This window comes from Sus scrofa, chromosome 8 (genome assembly GCF_000003025.6).
Source record: "Sus scrofa isolate TJ Tabasco breed Duroc chromosome 8, Sscrofa11.1, whole genome shotgun sequence".
NCBI classification, from domain to species: Eukaryota; Metazoa; Chordata; class Mammalia; order Artiodactyla; family Suidae; genus Sus; species Sus scrofa.
The window spans coordinates 87,929,269-87,944,001 of record NC_010450.4 but is presented as its reverse complement, the minus strand read 5'-3'; the positions used below and the strand labels follow the sequence as shown (position 1 = coordinate 87,944,001).

The 14,733-nt window shown below is 44.1% G+C and overlaps 1 long non-coding RNA gene across 2 annotated transcripts in view; it reads right to left on the bottom strand.

The window, feature by feature from the left end:
• The window catches only part of LOC110262015, a 38,308-nt gene that overhangs the window by 7,122 nt on the left and 16,453 nt on the right, over positions 1-14,733 (bottom strand). Inside the window, exon 3 of one of the 2 annotated variants that reach the window (XR_002346498.1) lies at positions 9,777-10,042. The exons of the other annotated variant lie outside the window; for it this stretch is intronic. This is a non-coding gene — a long non-coding RNA (uncharacterized LOC110262015). Of the gene's footprint in view, positions 1-9,776; positions 10,043-14,733 lie in introns of those variants that run through there. 2 annotated transcript variants of the gene reach the window in all.

Here is a 14,733-nt window from a genome sequence, read left to right as displayed (position 1 = left end):
CTGTGACTGTGGTATAGGCCAGCAGCTGTAGCTCCAGTTGGACCCCTAGCCCTAAAAAGCAAATATATATATGGTTGAAGCAACAATGACCAAGAATTTTTTTTTTTTTTTTTTTTTTTTTTTTTTTTTTTGTCTCTTTAAGGCCACACCTGCGGCATAGGGAGGTTCCCAGGCTAGGGGCCTAATCAGAGCTGTAGCCACTGGCCTACACCAGAGCCACAGCAATGCCAGATCCGAGCCACGTCTGCAAACTACACCACAGCTCACAGCAACGCTGGATCCTTAACCCACTGGTCAAGGACAGGGATCTAACCCACGTCCTCATGGGTACTAGTCGGTTTGTTAATAGCTGAGGCACGACGGGAACTCCAATTTTTTTTTTTAAGTTACATTTCTGCTCATCTGAGCTTTAAAATTGCTACACGTGTGTGTGTGTGTGTCTAAGAATCTTTTTGGCACTAGAGAATTAGTGAAAGTCCTGAGTAATAGATCTGATGCAAGAAACACGGAACTTGAGGAAGATCAGTTTGGGGGTGACATTGCCAGGAAGGAAATGCGGTTCACGTGTGGCTTTCTGATTGCCACACGGATCTAAATGTCTGTTGCCAAATTCTACTCAATCTTTCTAAAGATGCTGTTTCTTTCTGTAAAAATAAAAACAATTTTGTTGAGATATGATTCCCAGGCTATACAATTTACCCATGTGAAGGAGAGAATTAAGTGTTTTTGAATATATTCCCATAGTTGTAGAAACATCACCATAATCTAATAATTAAGATCATTTTCATGAAAGAAACCTCATTTCCATGAGCAGTCACTCCTCACTCGCCCCTAACCCTCTGGCCCTAAGCAACCACTGATCTGCTTTCTGTCTCTATGAATTTGCCTGGTCTGGACATTTCATATAAATGGAATCAGACAGTATGCGACTTTTATGTCTGGCTTCTTTTATTTAACATGTAAAGGTTCATCCGCGTTGTAGCATGTGTCAGTACCTTATTCCTTTGTGTTGCTGGATAATATTTATCATATGGATTACCATATTTTGTTTACCCAGTCATCAGCTGACAGGTATTTGGGTCGTCTCCACTTATCGACAATAAGGTTATTGTTGAGATTATTATCAACGATGATGTTATGAACAGCTCCGTACAAGCTTTTGTATGGTTACAGGTTTTTCTCACTTGTGAGTATCTTCCTAGGAGTGGAGTTGCTGGATCACACAGTAACTAGACTCTTTCTGACTTAGGTGTGTTCTCCGATGAACTTACTGCTTGTTTGTTGTTGAGGCTGGTTTATTTTATTTTATTTTTTGTCTTTTTAGGGCCTCACCTGTGGCATATGGAGGTTCCCAGGCTAGGGGTCTAATCAGAGCTGTAGCCACCGGCCTACACCAGAGTCAAAGCAACTCGGGATCTGAGCCGAGTCTGCGACCTACAGCACAGCTCACGGCAGCGCCAGATCCTTAACCCGCTGAGCAAGGCCAGGGATTGAACCCGAAACCTCATGGTTACTAGTGGGATTCGTTAACCACTGAGCTACGACGGGAACTCCTGTTGAGGCTGGTTTATGTCGTACCAGTATAGCTGAATTCTGACCACCCAAGTAGAGTCCATTCTAACTCAGCCCTGCTTGTGATTTTCAAAGCCAAGAAGGAAGTAGGTGGTGTGTCAAGCCTTCTGCTCTGCTCAAGAAAGCAGATCTGATCACAGAGCAAGTCACAGCAGCCCACATATGGGCGGGCCTTGTGCCTCCTACACTTTCCTGGTAAGGGAAACAAAGCATCAGTATCTCTCTCCCCCACGAAATACTGCCCCCCCAACCCGCCTTCAGAAGTATCCTGCATGGAAACAGGAGATTTCAGCCCAATCAAGGCTCATCTGCTCGAATTCTCTTCCCTGTTTCCTGGGACAAGGATTCCTTAAGGAGGAATCTCAGGATCTCAAGACTGGAAACAGTTGAGGCAAAAGTGGGTTCCCAATACTTTAGAAATGTGCGTAAAATTAAAAATATCAAGAGGTTTGGTGGTTTCTTAGCACCTGAAGCAAGAACACCTGAGAAATAGATGACAGTCAAAAATGAAAGAAAAAAGCGACGCTTTTGAACCCAAGGTCACATCACAGTGACATCATTTGAAATAAAGCAACCATTTTTTTTTTTTAATGCAGCCACAGGTGAGATAAGAAAGAGTTTTGAAACCCATTATAGCTTCAGACTCCAGAACACCTCCTCCCATAGGAGCCAATGTAACAATAACCAACATCACGTACAGTACTAAAAATGCTGGGGTGGCCAAAACTTGCTAATTGACCTATGATCGATACCAAAAGGCGTCAATGTACAGTTGAGCAATAGCACATGGTTGACCTGTACTGAAGACTTGACAGAGCAGGGAGCATGATTTATGCCTCAATATTGTTCTAACAATATTTCAACATCTCTGCCAGCCCGGTAGGCTTATAAGTAGGTTCTGCCAAGAGTAATAAGCTTGCTCCCAGAATCCTGTATCCATGGGAAATCGGGTGCCAGGGGAGCAGACACACGGAGACGGGAGGTTATAAAGCTTGAGTTTGTAAAGAGATGAATGTTTGAGTGCTGCAGAACAAAACATTGCAAGGAACTCAAGATGAGGGCCTGTCTCCCTGATATTAGGAGCTTGTAACCTACAGAGAAACATGAGAAATAACAAGAAACTTGACACTGGAAACAGTGAACTACCTGCCTTAAGAAAGGAAGGATTTCACTCTTGTACAAAAATATCATATAAACTGGCTTGTAATAATCAGGAAAGTGTCCTGTCCTCTGGGAAGAGACAGACACCCTCCCTCTCATGTTTCTGAACTCTCTGATTAACCAAAATGCTTTCTGGAGAAATCAATCAAAATGTCTCTTTTGAAATATTTTCAGAATTCCCTCAGGGGTCAGCAGGGGAAGGAACCGGCATTGTCACTGCTGTGGCTCTGGTTACTGCTGTGCCTCGGGTTCCATCTCTGGCCTGGGAACTTCTGCATGCCATGAGGGTGGGCCCCCAAAAAAATTTTTTTCAGGAGTTCCCATCATGGCTCAGAGGTTAACGAACCCCACTAGTATCCATGAGGTTGTGGGTTCAATCCCTGGCCTTGCTCAGTGGGTTAAGGATCCGGCCTTGCCCTGAGCTGTGGTGTAGGTCGCAGACTCGGCTCGGATCCCGCGTTGCTGTGGCTCTGGTGTAGGCCAGTGGCTATGGCTCTGATTAGATCCCTAGCCTGGGAACTCCATATGCCTCGGGAGCGGCCCTAAAAAAAGGCAAAAAGACAAAAAAAAAAAAAAAAAAGAAAGAAACTTCTTCCATTGTCAGGACAGTCAGCACTACCTCCCTCTTTTGCAGCTGTAGAGGTAGCACTTGTACCAGAAAGTATTCAACTATTTCCCAGGTTGGCTGTTTTCAGTTTTCATTAATGCAGACAATGCTGCACTAAACATTCACGGGCACTCTGCACACATGGCTGAGTCAGAGTCTTTGAGCATTCCCATCTTGATAGAGGTCGCCAGACTGCTCTCCACAGAGTTTTATAACAATGAACACTCCCACCATTGAATATGAGACTATATTTTCATTTATTTGGGGGAAATTCGGGGTATGAAAATAACACATTATTGGGAGTTCTCTTGTGGTGCAGCAGGTTAAGGATCCGGCGTTGTCACGACAGTGGCTCAGGTTGCAGCTGTGTCACGGCTTCCATCCCTTGCCCCAGAACTTCTACATGCTGCGGGTGTGGCCAAAAAAAAAACTCAAGTTGATGTGATGGCATTTGGCTCCAACATTAAATCTACTCTCTGAGACTTGCTTTGGTCTCCCTGCTGCTTTCATTTGCATCAACTCAAAGGTCATGTTGTAACGCAGCAAGCATTTCTCCAGCAGCCCCCACGGGCCAGCAGCCCCCATGGGTTTACTGTCACAAGGAATTCAAAAGGCCTGAGAACCTGTCAGTCCTCAATCCTCTGAAGTAACACAGAACCAACAGGATCTCCTCTTTCATCAGAGAGTGTGTATGCTACCGAATTCGCAGAAGGCACAGTGTCAGGGGTTTTACCAACAGCCAGGATTTGTGTTGCTGTGTATGGACTTCTCTGGGTGCCATCCGTGCATATTATCATGTATACCTAGGTGACTAATGGATTCTTAAATAAAGTTGCTGGTGATGGAAAGATTAAAGATAATGAGAAGTGGCAGAAGCATTACACAAGAAGCATTACACAAATGAACGTACTACCATATACGTGCATAAGGTCGTTTCAACCATCTTTGTACTCTTAGTAGTGACGTATGACTTGTTTCGAAACATCCTGGGTGACCTCTCAACCTGAACTTAGTTCTTGCTTTACTCACTGAAACAGCACCAGGTTTTCTTTTCTGTCAGGTATTCAAATAACATTAACTGATCTGTTCTGACCTGTCCATAAGTGATGATGAAACTTCCCATATATCCTGAAAACATGTCAATACTTTGTATGAATACATGTTATGAATCAAGTATAAATTTTTCAGACAATCATTTGTAAAAACTTTTTTAGACTTGTAATAAATGTAGCTCAAAAAGGAATGATCTTGGAGTTCCCATCGTGGCTCAGTGGTTAATGAATACAACTAGGAACCATGAGGTTGTGTGTTTGATCCCTGGCCTCACTCAATGGGTTAAGGATCCGGTGTTGCCGTGAGCTGTGGTGTGGGTCGCAGACGCAGCTCGGATTCCGCATTGCTATGGCTGTGGTGTAGGCCGGCAGCTACAGCTCTGATTTGACCCCTAGCCTGGGAACCTCCATATGCCATGGGTGCAGCCCTAAAAAGCAAAAAACAAACAAACAAACAAACAAAAAAAACCCGATATGTGCTTTTTCTTTTTTTTTAATTTTTTTAAATGATTTTTATTTTTTCCATTATAGTTGGTTATGCTGCTTTTTAAAAAGTAGATGCTAATGGTTAACAAGTAATATGCGGTACTAAGCTAGTTACTTCAGAAAACAATTTGTTGAACAAAATCATAGAAAAAATAATTAAGAAATCATTACTACTGTATTGAGGAGACTTGCACTTGTGTTAAAATTTTTACTAAATTTTTTTCTGAAACCTTCCAGAACTTTTTTTTTGGGGGGAGGTGTCTTTTTTAGGGCCACACCTGCAGCATATGGAGGTTCCCAAGCTAGGGGTCAAATCAGAGCTGTAGCTGCCAGCCTAGACCACAATCACAGCAACACCAGATCCTTAAACCACTGAGTGAGGTCAGGGATTGAACCTGCATCCTCATGGATACTAGTCAGATTCGTTTCTACTGAGCCACAACAGGAAATCTCCCAGAACTTTTAAAATTAGGGATAATTTTGCCAAGAAAAGTAAGAAAATTTTGCTTAGAATGCAAAATCTGGTTTCAGCTGAAAAATAAAGCTTATTTTAAAACATCATCAACAACAAAAGAAAAACTCCAAACAATTTTTGACAATTCTAATAAAAGGGTATATTTGTTTTTTTTTAATTTTCAGTATTTTCTTTCTCAAAGAGGAAAAACAATTACAGAGACTCAGATACCTGAAGGAAATATTAGTGGGTTACAAAGAAATTATAATTAGAGATAACCGTAAGAAGAATAAAGTTTCTCTTTTCTATTCCTTTTTTCTCCATAATTATCTTTTCCAATTGGTCAGTGATAGGGAGGAACTGGTATAGGTAAATTCAATAAGTCAGATTCCCTCAGTTTCCAAATGATTATGTGCTTTTAAAATAAGTGCTTTTTGTTTTGAATTGGTTCATTAAAAACTAGGATAAGAACATCCTTGTTGAAAAAAAAAAATTTTTTTTTGCCATGCCTATAGCATGCAGAAGTTCCCAGGCCAGGGATCAAACCCATGCCACAACAGTGACCCACACCACAGCAGTGACAATGCTGGATCCTTAACCCAATAGGCCATCACAGAACTCCAAAATGTTAAATTGAAAAAAAAAGTAATGGTATCTTCTGGTGATTTTTACAAAACAAGAAAATTTTGCACAAAACCTAAATTGATATCTTCACCTTCTGTAATGAAACCATTCCCTCGTTTTAATAGGAGTTTCCCCCTTTACAAAAATTATTAAGTCCTGTCTCCCTGGGCAAAGATGAAAAAACCTTCTAGAAACTCTAAAGTCACTAGACAACTATTGAGTATTATCTTCTACAGAAAATGGGAAATTGCCATGGGTTGAATTGTGTTCTCCAAAAAGATATGGACACCCACAACTTGGGTAGATATGGACACCCACAACTGGGTACCTGGGAATGCGACCTCATTTGGAAATAAGGTCTTTGCAGATGCAGTCAGGTTAAGATGAGGTCATTAGGATGGGCCTAATCCAGTGTGACTAGTGTCCCTATAAATGAGGGAAATTTGGACACAGAGACACACAGAGGGAACATCACGTGATGACAGACACAGAGGGAAAACTGTGATTAGATGGTGTCATGCCGCCACAAACCAAGGGGCATCTGAGGTTGCCAGAAGCTACAGTAAGGGGGCAGGAAGGAGTCTCCCCTAGAAGCATCAGAGGGAGCACCACCCTGCCAACACCTTCATTGGAGAGCTCTGCCCTCTAGGACAGTGAGAATAAATTCCTGCTGTCTACCCAATCTGTGGTACTTTGTTACAGCAACCCCAGGAAACTAATACCAAAATCATTAAAGATTTTAATTTTTTTTTTTTTCTTGTTAGGGCCCTACCCACAGCATATGTAAGTTCCCAGGCTAGGGGTGTAATTGGAGCTACAGCGGCCGGCCTACACCAATGCCACAGCAACTTAGGATCCAAGCTGCTTCTGTGACCTACACAGAAGCTCATGGCAACACAGGATCCTTAACCCATCCTCATGGCTACTAGTCAGATTCTTAACCCACTGAACCACAACAAAACTCCTCACTAAAGATTTTTAAAGGGGGGCAAGGGAGACTAGCATTTACTGAGAGCCTCTGACGTTGTTCTAGGCTGGATGCTTTACCTGTTTTATTTAATACCAACAATTGTGGAAAGAAGGCATTTGGCAAATGAGTATGCTGACACTCGAAGCTAGTAATATGCTGAAGTTTCCTTGGCTGGAAAGGGCCGAGGCTAAAGTCCTGCTTCTAAAGCCCTCAGTGTTACGCAGTGTTACCAATGCACCGTTGCCAAGGACACAGTGTTGGCCTGAGAAGGCTGACGCAGCAGAAGTGCAAACACGTGTTAAACATCAGTTACCAAGTCATCAGTACACAGGTGAATCAGGCCCTCACCAGCTCCCTGGAAGATACGTCAGCATCTTTTGACTGCCAAATAGTGTTGCAAATTGCACTGAAGTTTCATAATTTGGCAACTAGTAGTCAAACCCTATGAATTAACTCCAAAAGTTAACTCTAAGGCTGAGACTGTGAATAAATAATCCATCTATTGACTATTAGACCTTCCTACTGAATGGGAGAAGTAAAACATTGTGCAGCGTACCAGGGCAAACACTTCTTTCTCCAGCAAGTGCCAATCACAGACAATATACCAGTATCAGAGTTCCCGTCATGGATCAGTGGTTAACGAATCCAACTAGGAACCATGAGGTTGCAGATTCAATCCCTGGCCTCACTCGGTGGGTTGGGGATCTGGCGTTGCCATGAGCTGTGGTGTAGGTCAAAAACGTGGCTCGGATCCTGAGTTGCTGTGGCTGTGGTATAGGCCGGCGGCTGCAGCTCTGATTCAACCCCTATCCTGGGAACCTCCATATGCCGCAAGAGCAGCCCTAGAAAAGGCAAAAAGACACACACACACACACACACACACACACACACACACACACACACACATAAAAATATATATATGGGGAGTTCCCGTCGTGGCGCAGTGGTTAACAAATCCGACTAGGAACCATGAGGTTGCGGGTTCGGTCCCTGCCCTTGCTCAGTGGGTTAAGGGTCCGGCGTTGCTGTGAGCTGTGGTGTAGGTCGCAGACGCGGCTCGGATCCCGCATTGCTGTGGCTCTGGTGTAGGCCAGTGGCTACAGCTCCGATTGGACCCCTAGCCTGGGAACCTCCATATGCCGAGGGAGCGGACCAAGAAATGGCAAAAAGACAAAAAAAAAATATATATATATATATATGTGTGTGTGTGTGTGTGTGTTGTATATATATACTAGTATCAAACTTAGTCTTTGGTTTTTAAAAGGTTTGCTTCATCTTTCATACTCTCCCAACGCTTCAATGCCTGCTAGCTGATCACTTCAACGGCTGCTAGCTGGCAAACAATAAAGCTGGTTGCCAGGAGGTGAAAGCCCAGAACACCAGGAGTTTATGAAGTCCATATGGTGTGTAGTTAAGCATTCAGACTCTGGAATCAGAATAGCTGGATTCTTTCTAATGTGCACAAACACACATGCTGGATTTCAGGCCCCGCTAGCCCCTTCAGCTAGCATTCTTGTGCAGGGCACAACTTATACAACCATGCACGGTAAGCTTGCAGGTAGGTTTCCACCTCCCCTGACCGTGGGTGGTGGTATTTTCCATGCCACACTAACCACCCAAAACATAGGAGGAAAAGGAAGCAAAACAGCCCGTGTGTTCAAAATCATTCAGTGTACTTGGTCCTCATGATTAGCCAGTGAAATCACATATTTCCCCCCCACCCCAAAAAAGGAAAGTAAAAACTATAGGTATGGCCCGATCACCAGAGTGACCACTTTGGGAGAAAAGAGAGGACCATGAGGAGTCCTATGGGGTTGAGTTGACAGCCCTCACACACTCATCAGATTCTGCTCGCTCCACAAGCAGTGGTGGGAATGTGATGCCCTGGATGTGGTTGGCAATGTGAGTCTCCAGGAGGACTAATTAGCAGCTCATAGAAAAGAAGGGCCCTCCGGTGCCCCATTAATTACAGTGCTCCTGGCAAGCTAGGCAGGCCCACATGAATGCCTCCTGCACAAAAAGGTCACATCCTGGTGTTGCTATCGGATCTGTGCAAGATCTTATTGCTGTTCACGGTTATTTCCCTGATAATCGCTCCCCAGGGGTCGCTCAGGCTACAACCCAGAATATTTGAGGCCAGTAATTTGCAAGATTTATGGAAAACAGTTTTTCAGAAATGAGCTCTCCATTTTCATGGGGCAAATTCCTCTTTCTCCAGTACGTTCTGGAGCATATGGAGCAGGTAAATGTCTTAATGGACAGCATAAAAGTAACATTTTTCTTCTGAAGTGGATGCTTTGCATTTAGGGCTCCCCAGTCCCATTTTTCATGACAGCAGGGGTTGGGCGCAAATTAAAGGGAGAGGGGAGAACTCCGATCTTTCAAGCTTGCTCTCCCCACAGTTTAGGAGCGAGCACATCATTTCACAGGCTCCTAACACCCCCGCGCGCCCATCCTCAGAGAGGAAACTGTGATTGAATTTCTCTACCCCTGCGTTTAGTCTCCCACCTGTCTCTGGTGTTGCGGACATCAAACTCATTTTTTTTTTTTTTTTTTCCTGAGACTTCACACAACACGATGAAAATGGCCAAGGGCAGTCTTTCTACCACAGACAGTCTCTGGAAGGAAAGATGAACAGTAGAAACAACCACCTAATGAAACGTTGAGGAAAACAGTAACGGTGCCCGTGTGAAGGTGCACAGGGCCTGGTGGCTCTTAGAAGCGTAACAACTGTAACCATTATGAAATTGTTTTCTTTTATGACATGAAAGAGCAATAACGGGGCTTGGAATCAGCCAGCGAACCATCGGAAAATAGAAAAACAACACCACAATCCATTCATTCATTCAGCCACATCCATTTATTAAGCACCCACCATATTTACACACCTATCTTTTATTTCCAGGTGTAACCAACTACATTACTTGTACCCAGGCATTAAGCAGCCTTCCTCTTGGCTCCTCTGATACCTTCTATCTCTTGCAATGCACTTATCACTTTATACTACAATTACTTGATAATGTTTGTCTTCTGAGCTGATGGTGGACTGGGGCGGTCGTTGGTGGGCTGGTGACACATCCCTTTCTCCTTTGCATGCTCAGCAACGAGACCAGGTGCTAAGTAATGAACGACAATGTGTGTTCAATAAAACAGTGGCATCTCAGAGTTTCCGCTATGGCACAAGGGGATCACAGCTTCCCTGGAGTACTGGGACATAGGTTCGATCCTTTCACAATGGATTAAGGACCTGGTGCTGCCACAGCTGCTGTATAGGTCACACCTGTGGCCTGGACTGATCCCTGGCCTGGGAAATTCATATGCCACAGGGTGGCCAAAACCAACCAACCAAACAAAACAATGATACCTCCCAGGATAGCAACATGAATTCTATTCTCCTAAGGCCTATTCTGAGAATCAAAGGGAAAGATTAGACATTGCTGAGGAATTAGGAAAAGAATGGAACAAGCCCTTTCCCAAAAAGTGAAATAACAGCTCTGGAAAAGCTACGGTTACATGGTTTCAGCGCCACAAGGAATAGTAGATCATCAGGAAGACACCTCCTCTCCCTGTCCTCCTCTATGCGTTGAAAAATGGAGGTTATTAGTTCCCGTCGAGGCACAGTGGTTAACGAATCTGACTAGGAACCATGAGGTTCCGGGTTCGATCCCTGGCCTTGCTCAGTGGGTTAAGGATCCAGCATTGCCATGAGCTGTGGTGTAGGTCGCAGACGTGGCTCAGATCCCACATTGCTGTGGCTACAGTGTAGGCCGGCAGCAAAAGCTCGGATTCGACCCCTAGCCTGCGAACCTCCATATGCTGCGGGAACGGCCCTAGAAAAGGCAAAAGAAAAAGAAAAAAAAAGACAGAAAAATGGAGGTTATGAAACCTGCTTGACGTCAGGCAATTTGTCGATGACTGAGGCATAAGTGGAGAGCAGGTCATTGGATGCCCCAGTCCTCATGCCCAGACAGACAAAGCCAACCAACTGTGCCAAGCAGACCCTTCAGGCACTACCTGCTACTTTCACAAAGGCAACTCTGTGTTTTAAAATGCAAGTCAGAGAAGAAACATCCAGTGTGTCTTCTTCTGCTCCCCCTCCATGGTTTGACATTTATGTGACCTGTTCACAGCTGCTTCAGGATCTTTGCAAACTCAGCTCCCAACAAGGCAAACATCACATCCCCAGGGAAGCCTCTCCTCATTATTCCCACCCCCAGGCCAGCTCAGAATTCCCTTTATACACCAGCAGGGTCCCCAGTACTTCTCCTTCATGGGGCTCATCACAGCTTGAAGTTACAGATCTGTGTGATTGCTTAATTAACATCTGTGAGACGGGCTCCTCCATCAGATGCAGGGATCATAAGTTACATCTCTAGAGATAGGAGGCATTCTAAAAGCACATCCTAACCCATCTTTTCTCCATCATACCAACCTGGGTAGAACTAGGATCAATGTGATAGTATCAAAACTATTCCTTTGGGAGTTCCCATCGTGGAACAGTGGAAATGAATCTGACTAGGAACCATGACATTAGGGTTCCATCCCTGGCCTTGATCCGTGGGTTAAGGATCCGGCATGGCCATGAGTTGTGGTGTAGGCTGGCAGCTGTAGCTTGGATTGTACCCCTGGCCTAGCAACCTCCATATGCTGCGGGTGCAGCCCTAAAAAGCAAAAAGCAAAAACAAAAACTATTCCTTTGAATCTACCCCCACTTCCTAGTGTGAGTCCTTCAAACTCAACTCAAGGTCACTCCCCTCCAGGGTGTGGCTCCCATGTGGTCACACCTGCGTCCTCTCAGCTCTCCTTGGACACCTCACCTATCTTTAGACTTTCTCTCAGCCCTGTGTTACTGAGGCCACCACAAGCCTCACCCCTTTGTGCATGATACATGGGTCCCCATCACAGAGCTATGCATCGAATCAGACTTTCCATTTTTATTCCCAGAACTTACCATTTTTATTCTTGCTCCCTAGGGCTCAAGACTGGAGGCTTTCAAGGTTGGCAAAAAAAAAAAATCATCATCCCCATCATCATCTGTCCCCTCTGATCCAGAAACAAAAGCTCACTGTGCCTTAATGTCCTCTAACCTTTGTACAGGTTCTTTGCCAGAAGCCTCTGGAGACCTGGGGGGGCGGGGGGAGGGGGATGCGCAACCTAAAAGCTGAAGATTGTTTCATTCAGTGGACAAAACGAAGGACTTAAGCCCAGGATACGGCCTCTCAGGGGGCTCAGAGGAGGAGCCAGGGTGTACAGGAACTCTTACAACAAAGACAAGGTGACTGGAACATCAAAGGATTGCTGCTAATTAAAGACAACCAGAGAGGTGAAGTTAAGGAATTTAGTGCTTTTCTTTTTTAGGGCCCCACCCACAGCATATGGAGGTTCCCAGGCTATGGGTCTCATCGGAACTATGCCACAGCCACAGCAACGCTGGATCTGAGCCACATCTGCAACCTACACCACAGCTCACGGCACGGCAACGCCGGATCCTTAACCCACTGAGTGAGGCCAGGGATCGAACCTGTAACCTTATGGTTCCTAGTCAGATTCGTTTCTGCTGCAGCAAGACGGGAACTCCTTTAGTGCTTTTCTGTGCTTGGGAAGATGCAGGGTTCCAGGCTCACTGAAATCACACCTTGGTTAGGTACCTCAGCTACCTGGGGCCAGCATCCTGTGCTTTCTTATCCTGAGTCTCCTTAGGGTGCACTTTTGGGGTGGCTGCTGCAGCTGACTATGCAATGGCAGGGCATCTTGTTTCTAACCTGAGTTTCCCCAGGGCTCATGAGGGTTTGATGGCTGCAACATTCTTTGTTTCCTGATGTGGCAAGCAACATTATTTTTTCATTGATATCTCCATGGTGGCTTGTATAAAGACCCAGGTGGCTCAAACTGGCCCCCTAGTTACCCCAGGCCTGTGTGCATTTAAAGCGAACAAAACTAAGTCTGAAGCTTGGATCCCTGCTAAATTCAGAGAAAGCAGCAGGAGGTCAGCGGCTGTGGTGGAGAGGGAAAGCACGTGAGTGGAGCCTTTATCCCAGCTCAGAGCGGAGGAGAAGCACCACTTCACCCATTCCTTCAACAGTTATACTGAAGAGCAAGGGCTTTTAAGATTAGCCCCTACACCGGCACTGAGAATTCCAGCCAAAGACAACCCATGACTTCCAAGTCTTGGCAGAGGCATGAGGAACATGGCCATAGGACTTCTGCAACAGAGGCAGGGATGGAGGGAATGCCATCAGCTGAGGACTCTGACGGGACTGGTTTGAATCTAGGCTCCGATGCTTTGCCAGATGTGTGGGCAGGTTTCTGAGCCTCCGTGAACCACAGGTTCCTCATCAGACACCAGGACAGTCTCAGGACTGTTATAAAAATTAAACAGTCTCAGGACTGTTATAAAAATTAAACAAAACCAGATTGGTCAATCATGTAATCATAGTGCTCGGGACACAGAGGCTCAATAAATATTCATTCCCTTTCTGGTGACTTAAAAAAAAAAAAAATCTGTTCTTATTTTTACAATCATTCCTTTTCCAGGGGCTTTGGTTTACATTTTCCCTCTAAAATATTAAAAATGCATATTTCGTTAAGTACTAATTAAAAATTCTACCGTGTGATCATAAAAAGAAAAAAAGTATTCTACTGTGCTCCTAGAGTTTACGATGGCATCGTTAAATCCAAGAAATTACACTCATTATTAATCAGCTACTTCCTGGCTTTATTCCTTCTGATGTGGGGAGACACTACTGTCCCCTACGTTTATTTTTGTAATTTCAACCTACATTTTAATATTCAGGTGCTTCCCAAGTCAAACAAGATCCCATTTAAAACTGATCAAAAGTCATGCCACATAGATGTCAAAGCCATGTGATATTAATTCAGCCAAAATGATTATAATACCTGTGACCTGAGAGCATCATATTACCACAAGTTCCTAATATTCACTGACTGTGAGCCAGTACTATGTAAAGTGCTAAAAGTCAATGTCTTATTTATCATCCTGTGAAAAGAGAATAGAAGTCTCATTTTTGATAAGGTATGCAATTCTTAATGTGAGCCTCTCTTTAAATAAGGAATCAGCTTAATTAAAATAAAACTAGAACTTATATAAAGACAATCATGTGGACATGAAAGTACTTTTAATTTAAGCGCTATGTTGTAACTTGTTTCCCTTCCTGATAAGAGAAACTGAAGGGATAAAAAATATAAGCCAAGGCTATACAAACAAAGAACTTTTTGATAGTTGAAACAAACTCTTAGCACTCTATTGTCCCCTACTTTGAAAATGACCTCCAATTCAACAGGCCTATCTTAGGTGAAAAGATGGGAAACTAATATTATTTGTTACCCTATTATGGGCTAAAGTGACAGTAACGTTTGGGCTCTGGAACCACATACCTAGATTTAAATCCTGAGTCTATACCTTAACTAGCCGTGCAATTTTGGGCAGGTAACATAAATTCCTGGTGTCTGAGTTTTTCATCCACATAGTGGTGGTGATTGTACCCACCCTGTAGGGTGATTGTGACAATTAAATAAATTAATCACAACAGCGTGTTGCACATAATAAACGCTCCATAAGTATATTATGCTTAGAGTGCTCCAGAGTTATTATTACTTTCCCACAAGCTTGATCCTCACGGCAGCCTTTCAAGGTCTGTGTTCAGCTGGCACACAGCACCCTAGTAATCCCGCCTAAGGTTTTCTGAACCCAAAGCTCTGACCTTTTCTCTACAGCCCAACACCTTCCAGGATGCTACCACAGCTCTTTTGAAGGCATAAAACATAAATTATGAGATGGATATTACCT